A 23449-nucleotide genomic window follows, 5' to 3' on the forward strand; every position below is an offset into this window, starting at 1 on the left:
TCGTTTTCTACTTGTAAGTCTTTTTTTAATTTTTTTATTAGCTTTGGCCATATTAAGAGCAAGAAATAAATTCCTAGTATCTAACCTCTGAAAGAAGAAATAGAATTACTAGGTGTAGAAAACTTATGGCCGTTTGCACCGTCAATACTAAGTAATGCTTAAGTATTGGACCAGACTTAAGTTGCCGATTTCATTTGCACCGCTATCAAATGGTTTCTTAAGCTGTGCCTAAGTTAAGCCCCCGAATATTCCTGTCCTAACTTTTAAGCAATGCTTGGCACATGCGTATAAGATATTTTGTTCGGACTTGTGATGTTGATGGCGCTGGCGCGAAATTATCCATTTCTTGTCGGTTTCGGTTTCGCATCGGCGAATCTTTTACATTAAATTATTAGATCAGCAAATTTGTTGCTATTTTATCATGAGTTGCCAGGTAAGGTTATGGGACAAACGGCTGTCTATAGCCGAATTAACTGAGCAGCAGCTGATGAGGAATGTGGAGTTTGACAAAGAAAAACGAAAAATGGAGATGCAAATTGTACAAGTAGAATTAGAGTTAAAAAAAGAACAATTAAAAAAAATTAAGAACTGGAATAACAATTCTGTATTGTAATAAATTTTTTATTATAAATTTGCAAAATGATTATTTATAAATCCATTTCTAATGTCTCTATTAGCATAGTCCTCTGCATTTGGATTTATAGGTGGTACTTGTCCCATTTGGATAATTTCTTCCGAAACATTGTGTTCTATGCCCTCAGCAGGTGGTGCTTCTTGTTCATTGTTTAACTTAGCAAAGTTGTGTAGCACTCCTGCAGCAATAATTACTGTCAAAGCAGTGTCCATTTTTAACCCAAGGCCATATGCAAGTACAGGAAATTCAATATGGGTGTTAAAAAGTACGGCCATAGGGGTGATCCACTATCACCTGAGTAAATACATTATTGTAATCTTATTGATGTAATTTGTGGATTTTGCACATTACTTAACAATACACAATTGGAAAAATGTCCAGCATCAAACCTTGCTTACACACAACTTCTGTTAAAAATTGTGGCATCATGTGCTGAAAATAAGTACATATTTATATCATTGCTACTTTATTTGTCTGTATTTCTTACAAATCTGTAGGATGTTCGATGTACTATCTCATCTTCAATTAACTCTAAAAAATTCAATGTTGTTTGCTTGGTTAGGCTAAAAAGGAATGCAATTTATTTTCAAATTTTGATTATTTTATTACATTAGCTAGGTTTGTGAGTGACTATAGGTACTTACCGGAATCTCATATAAAAACCTTATACATCAAGAGTATCGAAATGCTCAGAATTATTTTGAGGATATCAAAATCGTCCTCGAATATATCGTCGTTGCTGTTTTCAAGATAATTAGCCATCATGTAAAAAAAGTCAAAAACACTATCGTTAACCGTTCTCTGTAATAATAACAATAACAGAGAAGTGGTTAGAAACACCTGTCAAAAATCTAGTTTGTAACTAAGTTTATACCAACCGCCGCCAATATTACTAGAATTTTGCTGTGTTGCCAAATTGAATAGACCTTACCATTGCTTACATTTAAGGAGTGCTTAACTATCTACGGTGCAAACGATGAGAGACTTAAGCTCGATTTATAGATTGACGTCCGTACGTACGACGCCACCGCTGACGCTACCGCCGGGACATGAACCAGCGGAAACGAATTGGACCGTTTATAAATCGACGTATACGTTTTCCGTAAACGTCGTCCCGTAAGCGTACGCGAGAAAGTTGGTCATGTTTCAACTTTGGCGTCAACGTCTTGCGTCAGCAGTTCAATTCGACCAATCACAAGCCAGAAACTGCACACAACCGGACCTGCGTACACACAAACAGAAGTTGACAGATGACAGAAGTGTTTTTTTTTGGTCGTTGGTCGTGTTCTAGGCGTTTTTCACCGTCTTGTCCTTCTTATGTTTGTTCCAGCAAAATGAGCTGCACCTAATCGACAATTATTCAGATCAAAGAAGGGGTTGAAACCTTGACCGTGTGTTGACAGGGATGGAAGTATTTCTGGTTGCGTATACCCGTTACAATTTAAATTTCGAATTTTTTTCTGAATCTCGGCCAAACAGGCAATAGCGCTGTATGTCTATTCTTCGTTATTGAAAACACCATTACGAAAGTAAAATTAATCTTTTAAGTCCTGAAGTAGTGACAGTTATTTGACGTTTATTAGCTGAGTTAGCAAAGATACGAAAAATCTGACACTGTCAAAGTCATAACCGCCCGTTATCTAAGTAATTGTTGATTGCACCGTATGAACAAACTTGTAGTTGCTACGAGTAATAATAATTAATAAACAATAAATAACAAATTTGTGTCTTGGGCGGCCATCACTGATTTTTTGACTTTTGCGTTTGCGTACCGAATGCGACAGGCCAATTTATAAAATGGTCTGTCGTCGACTATGACACGTCAACGTCAGCGGTACCGTCAACGTTTGCGTCATACGTACGGACGTCAATCTATAAATCAAGCTTTAGGTAAGACATAACTTTAAGTCTTTCCTATGGTAAGTAATACTTAGCTACAAAACGGTGCAAACGGGCATTAGATATTTTATCACATACTTACGTCACCAATTAATAAAACACTATATACCATTCACGATGTTTTGGCATAAGGGGAGGCTATGATTTCATTTTTTAACGTTGGATGCATGTTTGATTTCTGTCATCTCTGCTGTCACTAAAGTGCCTGACATGCGGACCTATCAAAATGAACGTAACATGTTGCCGAATTTACCGTAATCATAATTAAGCGACTTTAAGACGTATTGATGGTGTTTTTGTATTAGACTGCAGAACATATTTTCAGTAAGTTACAATGAAGTCAAGTTTTTTTTTGTATAAATTGAATCGTAGGTGAGTACAAGAAAAAAATGTAACACGGATAGTGAAGGAAGAAACAATGACACAATTGAAATGGCACAGGGGTTTTGTAAGACCTATTATAACTTCCCGATAGAGTTGTGAATTTATGGCTTGAGTCTATTTTGAAATGTACTCCTGAAATTTGCCAATATTTTTGTAAATATTGTGAAGAACTTATTTCGGAAGATTGGGCAAAATTAATGTGAAATCTTTCATTTGAAAACGTTTTTCGTTTAATAATTTCATTAGGAGAATCTGACTCGGAATTTGATTGGGATTTTGAAGCAGGTAATGATGATTCAGAATTTTCTAATGAAATTATGGAAGTTGAATAATTTTGTTCTTTTTTGTCATAGACGATGGGTGTGTAAATATTTTGCAAAAAGATTCGAATAAAGTAAGGCTTAATAAATAGGTACAAGATTTTATACAATCTAGTTCTAGGAATGTTTTGGTTAAAATGAAAAATTCATTGAGAAGTTACTAACTGGTTGGTTAAGACACTGTATAGGTGGGTTATCTAAGTGGTGCATAAATTAACAGGAGCCACTTCGTCTTTCGGTCCCGGTCCCTACTATTCTGTAGTTTGTTCAAGTCAGTTTCCTGTTTTGTTAAATTGGATTAAAAATGTGTGAGTATTGTTATATTGCAAACTAGTAAAACTGACAACAATGCACTAGACAGTGACGCAGTTTATAACCTCAAATTTAGAAAAACATAACCTAATTCAACAGACAGCTTTACTGCCAACTTAAATGCACTTTTTCCATGGCCTCCCCTTATGCCAAAACATCGTGAATGGCATATAGTAATAGTCTCACTAAAAGTGTATACTACAAATACGTACAAATAAACACAATCCACGTTAACGGGTACACAAGTAAAACAAAACAACTAAACAAAAGAACACAATAAAGAAGCAAGTAAGGAACACAGGCCGTAGTCAAAATGGAAAGACATGAAATGAAAATCCAGACTAAGGGAATCTTTATCTGTACTGTAAAGAGGAACCAGGTATAGGAGGGTTTGGGTACAGCATAAATCCATCAAGTAGCTTCCAAGGCCCCCGCTTGCGGTGGACTTATTATTGGGGATTGTAAATCATCGACGGCAAGCTGAATTTTACTTTGCAAATTGTGCTAACGCTGTAATGAGCTTATTAATTAAAATATTTTTACCAGGTTTGAACCTATCATTTTTAAAGCTGTGAGTCTACATTTTGGCTTAAGAATATATCCGCAATCTGGTTTTGCATTGTTGTAACTAGGAACCATCAATTTCACGAAAATATATGCTACGTTTTCTAATAATAAAAAAAAGAATTTTTAAATTTTTTTCAAGCTGATTTGTAGGGTATGGTTTGCTCTTTTTAATGAGATGATTTCCATGAAAATATGTCAATTAGGGCTAAAGCTGTAGTGTTAGCACTATACATTGAAAGCTCCATAAGAAAAGTACGTATCTACTCCTCTTAAGAATAATGTCAATAAATTTAATAAAAGTTGTCATCGTATAGCCCGTAACTATTAATACAAATTTATTATTGGGCGGAAGTCGTAAAGCAAACAACAAATGGTGGTTTTAAAAAGAACCGAGTTTAATAGAACGAAAACAAATAATAACAAAGCGAAACGCAAACAAAACTCAAAGACAGAAGAATTAAAGTTGATTCTCAAAATGTCCACCTTTTATTTCGAGGCACAGTTGTGCACGCCGTAGTAAGTTTAATTTAGAGGCCCTGACCATTTCAGGTGTAATTGTTCCAAAAGCTTCTTGTAAACAACGTTTTTCGCGTACCCCCATAAGAAAAAATCTAGAGGATTGAGATCCGGAGATCGTGCAGGCCAGTGGCGTGGACCACCTCGTCCGATCCAACGATTAGGATACATTCAATTCAAAATACCTTGCACATTGCGACTGAAATGGGGTGGTGCCCCGTCATGTTGGAACCACTGATTTACGAGAAAAATCAATGGAATATTTTCAAGTAAATGAGCCACTTCCATGTTTAAAAGGGGAACTCAAAACGTCCGATCTGAAAATAAAGAATACCTAAACACGCTTTCTTTATTTTTTACAATCTTGACTTACCACTGAATCTCCCACTAGTCCTGACCACAAACTTACGGAAAATTGACGCGGAAATGCACGGGGATAAGTAGCCCTTGGATTATCGTACAACCAGACATGCAAATTTCGATGGTTGAAACATCCCTGCCGACCAAAACTTGATTCGTCCGAAAACAAGATCCGTGAAATAAAATTTTCATCTTCTGCCGCTTTATTAAGCAACCAAACACAAACATTTCTTCGAGCAGGGTAATCTTCTGGTTCGAGACGTTGCACACGAGTATAGTAGAAAGGATGAAGTCTGTTCTGATTCAAAACGCGATGTACCGATCTGCTGGAGATATCTACCTCTTGGGCAATTTCTCTTATACTTTTAGTTCAATCTTCTTCAACGATATTCAGTATTGCCTCTTCACTAGCTAAGGTCCGGGCGGTTCGTGCACCTCCGGCAATTTCATTTCGATTCGGCAAAACTTTCCTTGTTTCTTGAGCTCTAGCAAGTACTCTCAAAATTGTTTTGTGATCAGGAGAAGGTCGGTCAGGAAAACGATCAGAGAAAATTCTTGTGCCTCCCTAGCGTTCCGTCCGCATTCTCCAAAGATAATCAACATCTCAACATAATCGGCAGCTGAATACATTTCGGCAGAGTTTTGCAACACGATTTCAGATCTTGAGAAAACACAATGACAAATTAAAATGTTTAAATTGTCAAGATGACACAAACATCTGTCAAAAAAAGCAGTGGATCATTTGATTATAAAAAGTTTTGCGCGGTTCGATAATATTCGATTGCGTAGCGACCAATTAAGTCCTCGATGGTATTCTCGTCTGATTGGTCAATTTCGCAATGTCTTTTCTCGCTTATTTTGAGAGTATAAAAAATATAGTTTTTAATTTACGTTTCAGCGTAATCCCACGAATTTGCCAGTCTTCTGTGGGGCGTCAGTCCTGCCATTCCCTGTATCCTTCAAGCAGTAACATTTTTGCCCTCAAATTATGCTCTAATTAATGTATTCTGGTGCATTTTGTAGTGTTGGGTTAATTTAATACAATTTAAAATCTCCCAATCTCTCGCTGGACGAAGTATAGTAATGTTTATAATATTTTCAAGATGAAACGTGCGATCAATTAAAAAAAAATCGACTTACCTGGATTGTGCTATTCTGATGCTTTGATTGATTCAAACCACCATTTTCGCCAACTCTGATTTTTTTTATATTTGATCGCACGATATTTACTTATTATTGTATTAAAGTTTTTTCATTACTTTGGTTTTTTAATTTAATTATATACTCAATTTCATATAAATGTGCATCTAAGCAAGCCATGAAGATCTGATTTTCTGTTGGTAGTAAAGCTAAAGGTAGTGACTTTAACTTTCAAAGTTGCTTGCTCTGCGCGAACTCGATTTGACTAATTTTTTAGTTTTTGTCCATTTTAATATTGCTGATTTCAAAAGCAATGTTACGTCTTTTTACTGATTGAATTAAAGTAATTCTTATTTGTTTTTGTCTTTGTATTTTTACCAAGTAAAGATTTATTGGACATGACCTTCATAAATGTGACTTTTGTAATGTAACTAAATTAAAGGTGCTTTTACAAATGCACAGCTCACTTGATGAACATTTATATGAAATCAATTATACAATCGGCAGTCAGCACCCCCAATAAACTGAACGATTCTTTAAATAAATTTGTGATTGTGGAAGTTAATAAAATCAAAACTTTACCAAATGCTTTTTATTTCAATGCTAGTAGCCTAAGCAGTGAAATGAAAAGTGTTTGGTTCAGTTTTGATTTTTTTTTGATTTTCTGATGAAATTATAATACAGGGTGAGCAACAATAACTGTTTCAGTTGGCAATAAAAAATTTTACATGAAATTTTCAAGACTGAATTGTATTCTATGGTCTATTTTTTAAATAAAGAACCACGACCTGTTGATTTAGGCTTCGATCATATATACGTAGTATATATGATCGAAGGATTTAGGTTTTTAAATATAAAATTTTACTAAATTTAGGGTATTTAATGATATCTATTGGTGATACCAGTCAACGTCTGTCATTTTTAATGTCCTTGAAAGTACGCAACCTCGCAGCTAAAATTTGAACGTGTTATTAAAAATGCCTCGCAAAGTAAGACATTTATTAAACTCTCAAATGAGTAGTTATTAGTTGTTATTAACTTTATTAATATGCTGCGCTACTAATATCTCTAATAACCTCAATTTTTTATGATGAGATTTTTTACCCTATGTCAAAAGTGTACAATGTTGTCAGCTGTATTTTGGGTGTAAATTGCGGTGTTGTGGTTCTTTGATTAAAAAATAGACTATACCTATAATCTGTTTCAAAATCAAAAATCCACCAACACTGCATTTTACCTCGAAAATTCAACCGACAACCTCGCCAACTTTTGTTTTGAGTGTGTTTGCAAGTGTCGGAAAAAGTGGGGCTATGAAAGAAAACTGTTGACAATCGTTTTGGTCCTAGTTCATCGTGTTTTTTATTCTCATTGTATTATTTCACTCAAAAGGTATGATATGGTAGCTACCATCTTTTTGTACATAATAATTATTTTGTGTTACGTAATAAACTCAACAGTTCGATGTCAAATTTTGGCGGGACGTTGAGCCAACCCAAAAAAATGAAATTTATTCTAGGGATTTCTTTGTTTCTGCCAACATAATTCAACAGGTGGTGGATTTTTGATTTTGAAATAGATTATATTTCGGTTTGTTTTGTGGACACTATTGACAGCTGCTATACATTTCATATTTAAACGTCTTGGTTTTTGTATTCTTTTATTAATAAAATGGTGTTCTTGTTGGAACATGACATAAAAGTCACCAGAATTTATTGCCAACTCAATCAGTAATTGTTGTTCACACGGTATAATAAATCAAGTCAAAGTCATGTGCAGAACCGCGAAGTGTAGTTTGCCACCCGACCACTGGCAGCACATTCTCTATTTCTGTTTCCGTCTCCTTGTTCTGTCTGCTAAGCGGAAGGTTCATTTCTAGGGATTTGTTTTCTATGGTTTGCATCATGCACGTGCTTTTTGTTTTGTGATTTGTGGTGATTGGTGTTTAAACAGGAAGAGTGGACAATGGACAAATTAAATTGTAAGTTATTCTTTTCATACATATTTTGTTTGATATGTTCGTAATTGATTATATTTTTCATTATAACGGCCATAGTCGCTCGTGTGCACTAGTCTGTTGGCTTACGGTTAAAATTTACTGATCCTGAATATAAAGCGAATAGCTCCATTTTTAGGTTATGTTAACCTTTTGCAAAATCGAAGTTTCTGCTGAACGTGTGTATTATTTATTGTGATGTATTTTACAGAGTGAACCGTGTCGATTAACGGACCGTTGTGTGTGGTTTTTAAGAGACGAGTTATCATTCGGAATTTGGTATTTTGATGACAACAAAAGGAGACAGCAGCTTTGGAAGTCACGAGAGAACATCTGAAACAATTAGCAACTCACCACTGATTCACTGAATGGTAAGTTTCTAAATGTTTGATTGTGTCTTTCTCAGAATGTGATAAATATATTCAGTAAGGGAGTCTGTATGTAATTATTGCAGGTCATTATTGGAGCATATTGACAATAGGTGAATTATTTGACATGTTAATTGCAATGTTTGTAAGAAATTACCCTGAATTTGTGTAATGTAACATACCTCAATTTGGGTTTCATGAATACCTACAGTACAAAACAGTTTTGTGGGTGTGTGGAATGAACATTTCTCATAACCTAACAATTTGTATATTGGATTGTTATTATTGGAAGTGACATCATCTCGTTTTTAGAGTTAAATTAATTCTCTTTCTTCTGAAAGGGTGCAGGTACCTGAACCATCATTTGGTAAGGCCAAAAATGGGGGTGCGAGTACCTGATCTCTAACGTTAGCATGTCGCCCCCTGATGGAGACCTCCCAGTCTGCAATGACTAAATCTACTAACAAACAAGATAACAACTTATACAATAGTTCACCCTTAATCAATAATTTCTGATCTCAACCGAACAAGAAGAATAAGGAACTAACTTAACTACACCAAACTAAAACACTCGTCTGAGTTATTGTTGAAACAGTTTGCTTTATTCTACCAACGCACAGTGGGGCTGTTTCGCTGGCCAAAACTCGAAAATTGAAGGTAGAAATTTCGAGTTTTTTTGTGCACAGTCTTGTAGAGGAGGCTTTGGTGCATCTAAATCCGAAAGACAGGACAAAATGTTGTTTACCTGCTTCCCTGGGGCATTCGAAATTTAGCCCTCTCGAGTAAGCACGCGCGACGCTCCGCTGCCGTGTTTCCAACATAAAATTCAAATGATCATAGCGTAAAAACAACGTGGACGATTTTGATTTTATAAAATGGAAGTCGATCAGCAAGATATGTAGAATTATTGTATGTACAATCGCGGCCATCCAAAAGTGAACGATAGCTTGCGAAAATTTCCGTATTTTTCGTTAGATTAAATCAGGCTGTATTCATTGGCGTTCGTGCAGCAGGCGTTAGTATTTTAATAATAAAAAGTTGTAATAAATAATTTTTAATAAAAATGAGACTGAGAAGTAATTAATACATTATTAAAATGAAAGTAAACTTTAGTAAAGAAACCTTTCCAGCACCTATTCGTATTGACCTCTCAAGCCTGTTTTCTTGCCAACGCCTCTTTATATTGAAGATGCAAGTCTTACTGCAATGTAATTCTCTTGGCACAGCAGCCAACGAGCAATTTTCTTCTAGCTTTCCAATAGCCCTAGCTGTCTGAATCGGAGTGAGATGTAGCATTTAAAAAAAATAGTTTCAATAATTTTTTTAACGCTAATGTCAAACTTTAACATTTTAGGACGTCTATGATTTAAAGTAAAAATCAAACTATAAAAAAAAACGTTCACTTTTGGATGGCCGCGATAGTACTTTAATTGCCAAAAAATGTTTTCCTTCTTTTGTAAAATTAACGCTAACTGTAGGACTGCAATTCACATTTATTTGTTTCATGTCGGGATAGAAGTGGAGTATACTTTTTACATCCACGAGCAATCGCCGTGATTTTTACATGCACATGTTGATTAAAGTGTATATTTTTTAAATGCGCACTGCCTAAAGTTGCCTATTTAAAAGTTACCGCCGTTAATGTCTTGCGCGGCAAACGTTGGCGCACTTCGTCAGCTCTATGATTACCGCCATGTAAACCTTATGGTTATAATCTCCTTACCTGATAAGTGGAGTTCTACATTAAAAAACAACTAGAAATTCTTGAAAATAATTTTTCAAAAATAAAAGGTGGTCGTTTCTCGATTTCCCAAAACTAAAAAGACAAATTGTTGCAGTCTCTTACATCGAAAATGAAAATGAGATGGAATAATGCTCCTCGAACTCAGCATGTTCTTTACACAAAAAAAGAAAAATGACCTGACAAAACGTCTCTATCGAAGTTAGTACATGTTTATTTCGCTTCTATTATTTTCGTTTTCATTTAAATTGTTCACTGCTTATTAATAAATACGATTTCATTTTGAATTTGATAAATCTGATCTCAAATTCGTAATCAGCGATCGCGACAACCTTATAGTATCTACATACTTTCAGAGCCATAACTATTTTTTTTTTCAAAATACGTCCGCCATTTTGGGTCCGCTATCTTGAATTTGATAAAATTGATATCAGATTTGTAAGCAGCGGCCCCGAAAAGCTTATAGTACATATTTTTAGGACAATAACTTATTTTTTTTCACAATAAGCCTGCCATTTTTGGGTCTGCTATTTTGAATTTGACAAATCTGATATCAAGTTCGTAATCAGCGACCCCGAAAAGCTTATAGGGCATACTCTCAGGACAATAACTTAATTTTTTTCAAAATATATTCGCCATTTTGTGTCCGCCATATTGAATTTGATAAATCTAATATTAAATTCGTAATCAGAAACCCCGAAAATATTACAGTACATATTTTCAGAGCGATACACTCACTTTTCCAGTTTTGTCCAGCGAAATAAGACCATTCGCCCCACTGTGCAACGGTTAGATTTGTTTTATGTAAATTAAGAAAAAGTGTAGCTGCCATATGTTGTGATTTAAAGTTGGATTGTGATCCAGCATCTAAAGGGACTCTACATTCTATAAACTGGTTGGAAATATTTTTGATAAGCACAATGGCTGTAGACAGAAGAACTGATTTAGTGCGCAAAAAAACGTGGTTACTTACTGTGTCTACTGTAGTAGGTACTTCTTCATTAACTACTTGTACGCTGTCTTTTTGCAAGATGCTATGAGGTCGCTCCTTTCACTTTCGGTAAGAATATTTTGATTTAAAATTTGTAACTTGATGGTTATTGAGAAGGCAGTTGAAACGCAATTTAAGATTTTTAGCCTGTTTTCGACGCTCGGTGATTGATAAGCTTAGCAGTTCAGAACGTTAATATATGGGGTGTTCACCCTTACATAGATAGCACGTTAAGTTACTACGTTTAACTGATTGCGAATGATGTAACATTACTCGTGTTTTATGATCTGAAAACTTGTGGTTATTTAATCGACCAACTTGTTGTAATGATTTAGAACAAATCTTGTTTATAACGTTTACATATCCTAAAAACTGACACTTTTTTCCAAAAAATCTTTAAGGCTCGCGTTTACCTGAGTTTGAAACGGTCGAAAAAGTGGATTTTCGATCACGTTTTTTGAGAAAACAGTACGAGATGAACGTTTTCTCTCTTTACTACATAAATTATGAACATTTATATTAGTGAACTATGAAGAGAAAAATATAATTTTGTTTTGACGAATTTGTTGAAAAACCACAAATAAAATGCTCTGCTTGGAAGCTGTGTAGGCAAAATGAAAAGAGATATCGAAAATATCTCACGTCATTCACTAGATATTGTTATGAATGTGACGCAGACGAAAAGTGGTGTTTCCTACTTGAATATTAGTTGAAAAAAACGAAAAAAATGAAGTCATTTCTCAACGTTAAAATTTCACGTTGTAGACAACCAACCCTACATGCTACCTGAGCTAACAGCTTACGGAAAGGGGACTATACAAGGGTACAAATTACATCGGCATATCACCCATTTTAATATTATGCAAATCTCTATCTTTTTTTTTTACGTGCAATAACAATTTCCAGTAATAATACACCATGAAATAAGCACAATTTTTCCTTTATTTCATGTCAAAATTCACGATTTAAAATATTTTATTTTATACTGTCCGGTAGATGTTCGATTACATTATCCATTTGAGTCCGGTAGGTTAGTTATAACAGTATCAGAGACTGTTTTATTTATACAAATCAAATCTGACATTGAAAAGTGCAAAAGTCGAAAAATATTCACTTGAGTGCTTCGACATGATCGAGTTGTAATACGAAAGTTGATTAGCAACCACGAATGTCATTTTTTAAAATGGTTGCAAGTTGCTCGTCAGAAGTTGACGACTCATGTTGACATTTGATATAAAATTAAAAAATGTGACACTAGTATTCGCCGTTGTCTTAAAAATTAAAAAAAAAAAAACATTTGAAGGACAATAAAAAATTATCGAAAAATTATCGCTGTAATTCAAAAAATAAAGCCTTACGATTGGTCGAAAATGATGATGAATGAAATAATCACATATTATATCCCAAGTGTAAAATTTTTTATCGGAAATTTTTTTGCTAATGAACGAAAACATCCATAAATGAGGTCAGAAGACCAATTATTAGCAAATAAGAGCACGAGACGAAGTCGAGGGCTTTTATTTGATAATAATAATTGGTCCTCTGACCGAATAATTTATGGATGTTTGAGTTCATTAGCAAAAAAATTGCCGATATTAAAATTTTGCACGAGGGGTATACGGCTGATTATTTACTGAATAGAATGAAAACAAACGCATTATTTCCAATTCTTTTTATTCAAAATAATTAAATAAAAAAAAATCAGGTACCGGTATTTTTTATCAGATTATTGCACATTGCATTTTAGAGAAATTTTATCGGGTTATTTTTTGTTTTCTCGTTTTGATTGGTCAATATTTGTCACGCAATTGGTTGCTAAACACATGAAGGAAATACTCATTGTAAAAAACAATAGCAATGGCCATTACCACAGGAAAAAAGATGATGCGATTTTCACAAAATACATAATATGATTTTTTATTTTTGCAATAAAATTATGATACAGAACAGACTTCTAGTATGAAATAATAGTATACTATTACTATTAGATACATGAGCAAGTACAGAATAAGTAAAGAATAAAAATCGTTACTTGCGAGTACATAATATAATCCTATACTTTATCTATAGCAAATTTTTTTGACTAATAAACCGATAATATTCAATTATTCACCGAAGGGACACAAGATGAAACCAACCGTTTCATTGTAATTTGACCTTAAAAATATTTTACCATAAGGGTCATTTTTGTCTCATTCATAATTCTTGACAAATCAGGTAGAAACTCCGAACTAAAATTCATTCCCTCATCTGCAGGGAGTAAATGCAGATTTAATCGTAATACTTTGGGAAAATACAACTACACAATGCTGCACCCTGTATTTGGTGAATATTATAGTTTTATTAGTCGGACCTTCAAAGTCAGAAAAATGTCCTATACGATCAAATTGTAGGTATATTATGTACCTACAAAAAAATACTAAAACAAATTCTTAGCTCAATATTTTTAATTTTTTAAAATTTAATGTTCCTTTTGTTAAAAAAAAATCGGGAGAATTACAAAGGAAAGTCGGAAAATTAGGGCAAACTTCAAAAATTATAATTTTTGTATGCACTCTCGATCATAACTGACGACATATTTAATTGATTTTTTTTTTTTGTTCGGTTTGTTCCCGGGATGGAAATAACTCAATTGAAAAAATATTTTTGGAAAATTTGGAGAAAAATCTGGAAAAACGCATTCCAGCCTAAATTAAAATACATCCGTTTTTACTATTCTGTTGTTTCGCGATCTGTCCAACAAATGTAATTATTTTATTTCTATACCAATTTATTTCGTTATCGGATTGTTCTCTTGAACATCGATCTTGCAATCGAAATGTAAATAAAACACCTTGAGATTCATTGTTATTTCAAATTTAATGGAAGAAAATAAATCATCATCACAAACTAATTTACTGAAATTTGGATTGGACAAGACAACGTCTGTCGGGTCAGCTAATAAATAATAAAATGGAATGAAACAACAGTTTGCAGTGCAGCCAATTCAGATTTGGCATTGTAGGACTTGTCTTTCCAACACAAAATTTTATCTCCGTATTTAGGTACGGAACAGGACAGGATCGTAATCCTCCACCCTCTATTGAGCGTCTGTGACTAATTCAAGGTGCCTGCGTCTCTCGGTTTGTTTGACCCGTTTGACCAAAATATAAATTTGTAAATAGAGGACCCACTGCACATCAACTAGGAAATTTCTTTTAGGTAAACGCGAGCCTTAAGATTTCACAATTTGGACATCACAGCTATCTAAAGTGGCCTCTCAATCTTTTTCTTTATTTTAGCCTAATTTAGAGTTTATCATTGTAACTATGATAGAATCCCACGAGTCTACATGTGTATTTAGAACAGGACCGTGCTGTAGATTTTCCCATTATGATGTAAGTCTTCGAAATGCTACAATAAACAATTTATTAATAAAAAATACTTGAAATACAAGTTATTATACACGGCTATAATTAACTGTAAACTCTACTTACATGCTACAAGTCTTTGATACTAAATAACAATATAATATTAAAAACAAAACAATATGGCCTATCTACAAAATAATATGGTATATAGAAAAATTGAAACAGGTTCTATCTGACGCATATGTGATATTCTTTGCCAAAATTCTCCAATGTTTAAATCATTTAGGTTGCTCAAACCTACATTCCGCAACATCCGCCATTCTGTGTCCAAACTGTTTAATTGATCTGATGCAATTAAATTTGGGAAATTGCTTGCCAGAGGAGCAATAGAATCATGTTGTTTTGATATTGCCTCCCTAGGTGAAATTACTGTCAATTGTTTTAAAGTTTGTGTACTTTGATTGTTCGGATCAAAACGTTTATAAATTTCGTGGCACTCTTCAGTAAGAAACTCTAAGCATCGTTTTCGAAAAGTTAACAATTCTTCTGGATTTAAACTAGAAGTGTTATTTGATATTGAGGCTGTTACATTATCTCCTAAATAAAGGTTTTTAATTGCTAAAAAATCATATGGGTTTCTACACTGAATCTTTTCCAAAGGCGTTTTTTCTAAATAATCTCGCTTTAAAAAGCAATCTAACAATGATCGTAAAATTACTTGAATGTTTGTATATAAAGTGTGAATTTTAATTGCCTCAGACTGCATTTCTAAATTTAGCTTATTGAAAAATGGTAAAACAAAGTCGAGAAAATGATAATATAATCTTATGGAAGGATTTTTTAAATGAATTATGATTTTTTCAGCTGCCGCAACATTCTGAGTTAAATGTAAATCTGTAAAATATCACTAAAGCGTTATACCTACTGTTCGAGTATTCTTTTTACCACTGAGTGCAATGATAGCCATCTTGTGTGTGATGTGTGATGTAATAATTTGTGAGGTCTTACTTCTACAAAATGTTCAAATTTAAATCCACAAGGTTTTAATCAGTGATACCACAAATGAATTACTGCCTTAATTGATATTTTCCACTTTCTTATGCACTTAATGCGATTTGTGACATCAATGTTTTTTTTACTAAAAACCCTGTTGAATTCTTTTGCATCTTTGGTTCTGATAGAATTAAGAATGTCAAAAAGTTTATTAAACGGTTCAATACATTCAATTGTTGCTGTGACCTCTGGGGGAAGTTCGCTGAGAACAACATAGGTGGTCATTGCTTCTGCAACCCTATCACTTAATACATGCGCCGCTAAAAACACTTTCATTTTTTCTGGGTTTGACGGATGTACAGGAGCTAACCTGTTTAGTGCTGATTTATCTTTGTTGTAAAAATTACCAACATGGGACCACGATGTAGATTTCCGATCAAAACAAAAAATATGTTTCATCAACATATTTCTTGTCGCTTTTAAAAGATGAGGAACATCAAACATGTAAACAACTTCTTTCCCATCTACAGTAAAAAAAGGGCGCTCGGGTATTACATTTAAAATGTTACTGACACAGATGTTACTTGAGCCCATATCATTTACCACAACCTTTTTAGAAAGGTTAATGGTTTTCAATTTTTATACCTTACGTTTACAATTTTTATATCTTTACAAGAATAATGTGTGAAATAGTAGGCCAGAGGTAGATTCCAATTAATACAAATACCCTTAATCCTTAATACTAAACTATTCAAATCAGGCTTAAACATTTTACCCTTTCCAAGATCTTCAAACCCAATAACTTCATCATTCCCAATTATATAAAATAAATGTGACTTAATTGCAATTTCATCTAAACAAAGAGAGCAATTCTTGTCTATATCTTTCAGACTGTCCACTTTAACTTTTAAGTCTTCAAAAACATTATCGCTAAAACCATGAAATTGAAAGTTTTGTGTCATTCTGTTAAGAGTCCTTTTTGTAGGAAGAATAAACAAATTGGATACATTCCTGTATGCCACAGTGATTTAAAATTTTCAAGAGTTGCAGTTGACACAACATTTGCTTCTTCAATGCTACTTACACTATTGATCGTCTTCTTTTCAGTATATACTCGTAGATTTCTTGCTTGTAAGGAACGTATTTTAATTAATTTGTCCTTGCGAGGCGTATGTGCGCTTAGATGTTTTGAAGTTTGTGTGCTGGCTTGTGAGCTGACTGAAGCTTGTTCGTCGAGTTCATCAGATGGTTTACTGGAGACTGATTCTAATTGCAATGTAGTATCTATAATAGCTTTTGTACGCCGGACGATCTATAACCTTAATAATTTCATCCGCTGTGTAACATTTATCTTCTTGACTTGCTTTAAAAAAAAGTATGTAAAGCATCCTATTGACTTAGTATTGTTGATATAGCTCCATATCTTGCCAGCCATCTTGTTCTTGAGAGTTTTTGAATTTTTTTAGTGTTGATATTAAAACTTTTAAATAGTTTCTGATATTCAGCCATTCGTTTTGGACTATGTGAAATAGAAATTAATGATGGATTTCTAAGTTTTGTTTGGCTTAAATTCTTAAGTGGTGTTTTATTAATTTTAATTTGGAAAAACTTCTTTCTCCACTAGCTACCGAGACAGGGAGTGTTAATAAAACTCTCAGAGCAGTTCCTTCTTCCTTTTTATCTGCAGCTTCAGGTTCTTCCTGGCTTCTTTATACTCCGTTTTAGCCTTTTGTATGGCTTTTACGTCGCGCCTTTTGTTTGCCCTAGTCAATTTTCTTTTAGTCTGGAGACAATTCCTTCTTATTTCAGCCACTGTCTGCGTCCACCAATATACTGGTTTACGACCTCCTGGGTTTTTTTTTCTTAACACGTTCGCTCCCGCGACAATTTTCCTTGCCGTCTCCCGTGTCCCGCGACTTGTTTTCTAGGTTATGTTTGACCGATTTCGCTAATTTTTTTTTTATACAATATCAGGTCATTTTTAATCGTATTTATATAAAAAAAGACAATTACAATAAATTGCCCTTTGGGATATTTTTATATCCTTCATTCAGAGGAACCAAACGTGCAATTTATTGACCAAATTAAAGCTATTGGTTATTATACAGTGAGCGGCAAAAGTATGGAATAAATTCCTTGATTTTTAATGAATTTATTCCATACTTTTGCCGCTCACTGTATAAATCAAACGTAAATTTATTCAATTCTCAAACTAAAATGTAAAATAAAAGAAATTACATTACTTATTATATTATTTAGCTTTTTTCTACAGCTTCTCTCTCTGCTTGCTCTTGCTCTTTGTGTTGTGATTGCACTGCATTTGTGTGCCAATTACGAAAGCATGGAAAAATACATAATCCAGGGTTTCCAAAACACTTTCCACATTGAAATCTTGACCTTTTATAAATTTTTGATTTGGTGCATAGCTTGCAGCGTTTTACTTTCTTTTTGCCTCCAGGAATTGGCTCCGGAAAATGAAATTGATCCTGGTGTTGCAATTTTGTATCATTATTATCTACACTTTCTTCATTATTTATCCCTATGAGATTTCTTATTATTTGATCCCTAAATTTTAAGTGGGCTAATTTTTTTGGATTTTTGTTGTTGTATATGTAACAACTGTCCCAGATGCAGACGTCTAATAAACGGAAGAATATTTTCCGGTACCAACGTATGGTTTTACGTGGAGAGGAATAGTAGGACACCATTTGATCTGAGAGATCTATGCCGGACATGTGGCTATTATATTCCACCACACATTCTGGTTTCATCTTCTTTGCCCCTTTCCTCGAAGTGGTCTCTTTCATGCGATGTTTATTTCTAGTGGAAATCATCCGAACATTTCGTTTATCTTTCCAGTTTGTAACTACGACTCCACCTTTTCTTTTCCAAACGCACTCTCCTTTCTTCAGTTTAGCTGTCACGACTGATTTTGGATTCCCTTTTCGGTTTTCTTTCAATGTCCCCACCATTGTGGTCTTATTTTTTATTAGATATTCAGCCAATTCTACGCATGCCCCTTTTGTAAGTACTGCTTCATTGCATTCCTTGACCACGGATTGTGTGTGAGTTGAATCTATATCGGATAGTGTTCCTTTACCAACATAAATTATTATATTTAGTATGAAGCCGTCATCAGTGGTGAGTTCATATAATTTTATACCATATTTGTGTCTCTTGTTCGAGATATATTGGCGAAAAGCCAAACGCCCTCTCCACAAAATCATAGCCTCATCAATGGCTAATGGTTGGTCGGGATAAATTGATTCGCGTATGTTTTTTAAAACTCTTGTAATTATTGGTCGAACCTTATATAAACGATCTTCTCTATCGATCCTACCGTGATCTACAATTCTAAGGTTTGACAGAATAGTTTGGAAACGATTACGACCCATGGTTCTTCCAAAAATTGGATGATAATAGAGAGAGTTTCGACTCCAGTAGAGACCAAGAGTTGGAAACTTTATGTTGCCCATAAGACAACACAATCCTAGGAACTTTTTAATTTCTGTAGGGCTTACATCGCGCCAAGGTTTATTCTTCGTTGCTCTAGTTACATGTATTTTGGTTAGATTGTCTTGAGCACGTCTGTTTGTTTCTTCGACTATTATATTCATTATATGTTCTTCTCATGATCTTCTCAGGAAGATCATGAGCCCTTGCGCTTCGATTTAAGTTTGCCTGTAAGATCTTCAGTTCTCCCTTCTCTGCCGCCTTGTCGTTCGCCATCGTGTTTATCTTTCCTTAGTTAGGCTCAACCTGTAGTATTTTTATGTTTACTCCTTGTCCCTTTTTCTTTTCGATTATTTTGCCTCGTCCCCTTTCCATTTTTGACGTCGGTGCTTTGTTCTCACTCCTTGTTTCTTGTGTGCCCTCTTTGTGTTGTGCTGGGCCTACTCTTGGCGGGCATCCGAAGTGCTCGCCTCCTCCTCGTTTTTTGGAAAGGCTCTTGTTTCTTTCTCGTTTGTGGCCCTCCTGGCCTTATTTAGCGCGCTCCGGAAGACGCCGCACCCTCTGCCTCCTGCCTTGTGTCCGGGCTTTTGGCAAAGCGGACATGCCTCTTCATTCCCGCAGTCTCGCGCCTCGTGCCCTTCCACCCCACATCTGTAGCAGGCTTTCGTTCTGTCCGGGCCGTCACAGTTCGCGGTCTTATGGTCGAAGGACCAGCACCTATAGCACCTCTCAGTCGCGATCCTCCTTTCCACCCTGCACCTGACAGCTCCTATCCTAAGCGAGCCCTCAGCCAGGATGTTGTCAGCATCTTGCTTCCGCATGACAATTGTGGCCGCCTGGGTGTTGTTTCTGTTTGGCCGCAAGTCGCTCACCCTCCAGTTTTTCTCCGCTCCCAGTTTCTCTTCTAGTATGGCCACGACTTCCTCTTTGTCGGTGGTCGCGTCAAGGTCGTTTGAACCCGTGTTCTTCACGGTAAGGTTTCCATCGACCTTCTTAAGTGCGTCTTCTACCCTGTCCAGATGGATCCTTTTCCATGGTGATCAGGAGTTTACCGTCCCTGGTGCTCCTGATGGTCTGGACTACTTCTTTTTAGGGGTCGCTTTTTATTACGGTCTTTACCTTTCGAGGATGTCCCTAAATTGCATCCCCTTTTTTTCTACTACCAAGGCATAGGTCTTCCTCTCGTTCCTCTGAGGCTGGCTCTCTTGTTTCTTCTCCTGTCTGGAGTCTATGGGCACGTGGATGTTCACCTTCACGGTACTGCCCCTAAAGACTGCCTGCACGGGGGGCACAGGCTTCATACGATTGGTAATATAAATAAGGAAACAAAAGATATTTTCAATTTATTGTACATATATTCAAACTGTTTATAATAAATAAAAGGACTTAACTTTAGTAAGTAACAAAATGAAATTAATTTCAATATCAAAATAAGTTTAAAAAAGTTGATATTTGGTAACATAATTACAAAAAACATAAAACAGAAATAGATAGCATTGCATTTTGCATTGCTTCCAACGTTGAAAGTAGTTATACTTCTTTAATACCTAATCAGAATCAAAATCGGTTTCACTATCACTTTTACCTAAATTTATGATTATTTCTCCTATAATTTCTACTAAAAGTCCATCTCTTTTCCAAAACTCTTCCAACAAATTTTGTACATGGAGAATATCATTTGCCCAATTTTTAGAACTAACATTTTGAACTGCCAAATGAAGCGCTTTCAATATCTTTCAATTTGAAGGTTTTATTATTTTTTCCAATAAAATCTTTTTTCTATTTTGCGTTTAGAATAAGTCTATTCAAGCACCCAAATGACGTCATTTGAGTGCTTTAATAGGTCGTTGGTGTGTTAGAATAGACTAGTAAAATTTACTTTATTGATGTTGGTAGCGTGAACTGTCAACTGACAGACGTCAAAAAATAAATCTCGCAGAGAACAAAGCAAATTAATAAATAACAATGAACAAAACGTTTAATTTTCATTCTGGGATTTGGAATTCTCCGGCAGTAAACTTTCTAACGTCTTTTGTGCAATTTATCTAATTTGCGGCGGCGTTAGTTATAAATTTTCTTCAGCATTCATTTTCAAACATCAAATGCGAAAATAAAAAAAAACTGACGTTTTAAATTAATTTTTTTCACAGCCGGCTAAAATTATGCCACATAAAAAATGTCACCAACCACCGCAAAATAATTGACCTGTTTCGGGATTTTTTGCAAAAATCGCCTGTCAAAATTATGAATTTTATTTCAGTTAAAGTTTCCACACTGTATATTACATAAGCAGCCAAGGCAGCAACGCCAATCATGTTGTAATAAAATGCAAGGGGCCACCGGTTGTCTCTACGCTTTACTGAATACTCAGCCAACATCTTGTCCATAGTATCGACCCCTCTTTTGGTTTTATTATATTATTTTATAATTTCCGGTTTAGCCGTTGCCGATTGCTCTACTTCAGTCGTCATATGCATTCAGGACAATAGAAAACATTTGAGCAATAAAGACTAATGAATTCGCGGAATATCTTTATTTTCTAAATATGTACCTACAAGTTTCCAAAATGTTGATTTAAATCAATTGCCGCACTTGTGTGCCACCATGTACAATTCTGTTATTACCAACATGATTAACATTATCATTGTCGTCAACGACATTATATTCAAACCATTCATCTGGAAACTGGTCAATCATTTCAACTGCTATGTTGTGAAGAACTGCGGTTGCCACGATAACAGTCAAAGCTCTCTGCAGAGACAATGTAATGCCTGTAGACAAAATGGGAAATCGTCTTTTCCACACACCGTATTGTCGTTCTATAACATTTCTTGTACGAATTATGCTTTCATTATAAAGATTTTCTGCTGGAGTATGTACTTCATGCAGTTTCGTCATGAGATATGGCTTTATAGCGTAACCGCTATCGCTCACTAAGAGATATGGATTGTACATGTTGTTCTCAAAATTTCGCTTCAACACAGAATTGTTAAACACCGTCTGATCGTGTGTTAACCCTGGCCATCGTGCAACAATATTTCTAATTTTCAAACTAGCATCCCACTGTTTGTACATTTATGGCAAAAAAACCTTTTCGACTCCTGAAGATGTCTGCATCTTCTCCTCCCGGAGATTGAATTCGTATGAGAGTGCAGTCAATAGCACCAATAACTCTGGGAAATCTTTGCCAAAGTATAAAACTCTTCGACCATTCTCTCCATTTCTTGTACATTCTCATACATTTTTATTTATCTTGGACGGAGAGATACTATGCTCTCCGATACTTGTTTCACAATTCTACAGGCAGATGGTTTAGAGACCCCCATAAAACACAGACGTATTAAAAAAGATACAGCCATGCGTTGTTGTAGTTCGTCAAGACGTGAAAGCTATGTCTCTCACTTTCAACCGCATAAGGATTTCATAAGCGCCATCCTTTAGAGAGGTGCCGTTGGCAAGCACCAATCAAAGCACGCTAGAAATCCAGTTTGACGGTTCTTCGGTTATTGTTTTACTGTCAAATTTTGTAAGAAAATCGCAAATAATTTAAACAGAAAAATTTAACATCTTAATTCTCATGGTTCAATCACTGAAAAGATGAAATTGAAGTTGTCAAGAAAGATACTTATTAGTTTGTAGGTAATTTTCATTTACAGGATGCTAACCTCAATTTTTATTTGCTTTTAGTTTTTGTGACATATTGCCACTATTCTGCAAAAACTCAACTCAAATTTTATAAATTTTTATAAAGCAAGTGTGTTACTTTGTCACAATCTACAATCTTCCATTAATTATTATCGTGCAGCAATGGATTTGCAAGCTGATAAAAGATGAAACGAATGAAACTCATTATGTTTGCATCAATGAGAAAAGAAATGGAAAAGAGTTCGCCAACACTAACAAGACATTTATTTGAAAATATTTATTGAACAATTATTTATTTCTAAATAAGATTAATTTAACGCATTTTTGCCTAATTCTATCAGTATTTTTGAGCTCCGTTTTTTTTCTACATTCATAATGTATATAGTGAATTTTTTTTAATAAACAATTGTCAGTGTCAAAATGAAGTAAAAAACCATACTGTACCACCCTAAAATTTGGACATATGGACCAGCTGTATAACAATTTGACATCAAATCATGGTTAAGGTTATGTTCACTTCACTTCCCGTACCTTTCTTCCGTGAATTCATTTTCAAAACAAATTTAATGAGAAATCAGGAGAAACCTTTTCGAATTTGAAATAAACTCTCGCTCGTTAGGGCGCAGGCTCAGTTACATAAAAAAATGTTGACACTCAATGTGACCAATCGTATTATCATGAAAATCACAGTTTGACTCATACCAACAAGACAACGTTTTGACAATTGTTTATTAAAAAAATTCAACTATACGTATATTTAAATAAATTGTTGATATTAATTTA

The 23449-nt window shown here is 34.7% G+C and overlaps 1 protein-coding gene and 1 long non-coding RNA gene across 5 annotated transcripts in view; one reads left to right on the plus strand and one right to left on the minus strand.

The window, feature by feature from the left end:
• Positions 1–581: 581 nt before the first annotated feature.
• Positions 582–2517, minus strand: LOC138129639 (uncharacterized). 3 transcript variants are annotated; one of them, XR_011159295.1, is made up of 4 exons: positions 1513–2517; positions 1279–1435; positions 1122–1197; positions 582–1066 (listed from the first exon to the last, which is right to left on the minus strand). It is a non-coding gene; the product is annotated as an uncharacterized lncRNA (long non-coding RNA). The 3 variants fall into 3 exon arrangements; XR_011159294.1 differs by having other exon boundaries at positions 582–928; positions 986–1066; positions 1279–2517; XR_011159293.1 differs by having other exon boundaries at positions 1279–2517.
• Positions 2518–7323: 4806 nt separating this feature from the next.
• The window catches only part of LOC138128364 (serine palmitoyltransferase 1-like), a 165727-nt gene continuing 149601 nt past the window's right edge, over positions 7324–23449 (plus strand). The window contains exons 1-2 of one of the 2 annotated variants that reach the window (XM_069044567.1): positions 7324–8110; positions 8337–8496. The gene's annotated coding sequence lies outside the window, so the exon portion shown is untranslated. The remainder of the gene's footprint in view (positions 8111–8336; positions 8497–23449) is intronic. The other variant, XR_011158619.1, reaches the window with a different exon arrangement.

The sequence above is a fragment of the Tenebrio molitor genome, chromosome 4 (genome assembly GCF_963966145.1).
Source record: "Tenebrio molitor chromosome 4, icTenMoli1.1, whole genome shotgun sequence".
NCBI lineage: Eukaryota > Metazoa > Arthropoda > Insecta > Coleoptera > Tenebrionidae > Tenebrio > Tenebrio molitor.